Source organism: Dipodomys merriami, unplaced genomic scaffold (genome assembly GCF_024711535.1).
Source record: "Dipodomys merriami isolate MVZ:Mamm:240054 unplaced genomic scaffold, mDipMer1.0.p SCAF_190, whole genome shotgun sequence".
In the NCBI taxonomy this organism is placed as follows: Eukaryota; Metazoa; Chordata; class Mammalia; order Rodentia; family Heteromyidae; genus Dipodomys; species Dipodomys merriami.
The window spans coordinates 862597-864599 of NW_027203271.1; the positions used below are offsets into that span (position 1 = coordinate 862597).

The 2003-nt window shown below is 34.2% G+C and overlaps 1 non-coding gene across 1 annotated transcript; it reads left to right on the forward strand.

The window, feature by feature from the left end:
* Nucleotides 1-1114: 1114 nt before the first annotated feature.
* On the forward strand, nucleotides 1115-1220 carry LOC138831275 (U6 spliceosomal RNA). The gene has a single exon (XR_011373199.1). It is a non-coding gene; the product is annotated as a U6 spliceosomal RNA (small nuclear RNA).
* Nucleotides 1221-2003: the final 783 nt, after the last annotated feature.

The following is a 2003-nucleotide window of genomic DNA, read 5'->3' on the forward strand; positions in this document are numbered from 1 at the left end:
TTCATAGATTCCTTTTGGGGAAACAGTCATATTTGCCTGTTGTCACTGGCTTTGTACACATGCATGCTATCCATGCTTCTAAGGGCCCTACATAAAGGAAGTCTTGAAATTCTCAACAATATTTCAATAAGATGCTCCAGCCTAAGGTTAAGATTTTAGGTGAGGACATTTATCAACACTCCTGATTCAGACTCTACTTGATATAATTTTTAATCAATATTTTGTTTTTAGTTTTGCTCTTTGTAAGTTCACATGCACCTATGAAAAATTGTGTGGCCATCCCAATAATATTCTCAAAGTACCTCTTAATCATGACTCATAAAAGTTGTATTATATTACAACAAGGAAAAATGCTATAAATAAAGAAAGCAATAATTAAATATTAATGATTACTAAAATAAAAAACAAAACAATTACCAGAGTTTTCAGTATTTGAAGTGTACATAGTAGAGTTTACTATTTTCTCATATTCCTGTACATTTAAAACTGGATAAAGCTATCAGTAGCCTTTAAATTTACTCACTAAGATTACTATTTATAGTTCATCTCATCATTTGTATGTGGATTATATCATTATTTGTTCATCACTAACATATAACGTAAAGAAGCCCTGAAGATTTAACAGAAACCATGTACTTAAAATCTTAACTCTTCACTCTGCTTCTTTACACAGTCTTTGCAACTTCTCATTAGTAAAGTTTCTATAAAATCTGAAATGTACATACTTACTAGTACATGCTACCAGAAGTATTATATACTTTATCAAAAAATTTTATGACCTGCCAAACAGTCTTAATTTTGCCATTTATAAGCAAATCCCAAAATTAAACATATTTAAAATATTAAAACTTTTAACAAACGTTAACATTTGCTGCAATGATCATTATGACAAGTGCCTTTTGTAGAATAATTGAATTCCTCCTCCTACAAATCTCATGAACAACAAATATCTGGAATTATTTTGTTTTTGATATGTCAATCTTGACTTTATTCTTAAATGTGTGCTTATGTAAGCAACACATGGTTCTAAAATTTCACAATTCTTTTGAACTTATTTTTGTTGAATTGTCAAGTTTAAGAAAATCAATTACTCTTTATATATAAAAAATGTTTTGTGCTCAATTTGGCTGCACATACACTAAAATTGGAACATACAGAGAAGATTAGCATGGTCCCTGCACAAGGATGATACACAAATTAATGAATCGTTCCATATTTTTACAACAAAAGATGCTGGAAGGGATATGGCCAGAAGGGAGCCTACTGCATTCTTGGTGGGAGTGTAAACTTGTTCATCCACTTTGGAAAGCAGTTTGGAGGTTCCTCAAAAGCCTCCACATAGAGCTCCCTATTATACAGCAATCCCACTTTTGGGCATTCTCCCAAATGATCACAAACCAGTCCATACTAAAACTACCACCACAACAATGTTTATTGTAGCATTATTTTCCATAGTTAAGATATGCAACCAACCATGATGCTGCTCAGTAGAAGAATGGATCAAGAAAATGTTCTCTCTCTCTCTCTCTCTCTCTCTCTCTCTCTCTCTCTCTCTCTCTCTCTCTCTCTCTCTCTCTCACTCTGTGTGTGTGTGTGTGTGTGTGTGTGTGTGTGTGTGTGTGTGTGAATGTACACTTACACAACCACTTTGGAAAGCAGTCTGGTGAGTCCTCAGAAAGATAAATATTGACCTTCCTTATGGCCCACTCATACCACTTCTAGGCATCTATCCTGAACAACAGGTACCAATATTCAAGGACAAATGCACTTCCATGTTTATTGCAGCACTGTTCACAATAGCCAGGATATGAAAACAACCCATATGTCCCACCAGAGATGAATGGATCAAAAAACTGTGGTAACTATACACAACGGAATATTTTCCAGCCATTAGAAAGGACAAAATAATGGCATTAGTAGGGAAATCAATCAAGCTACAGGAAATCATGTTGAGCGAGGTAAGCCAAAAGCAAAGAGACAAATGGCACATGGTCTCCGTGTTA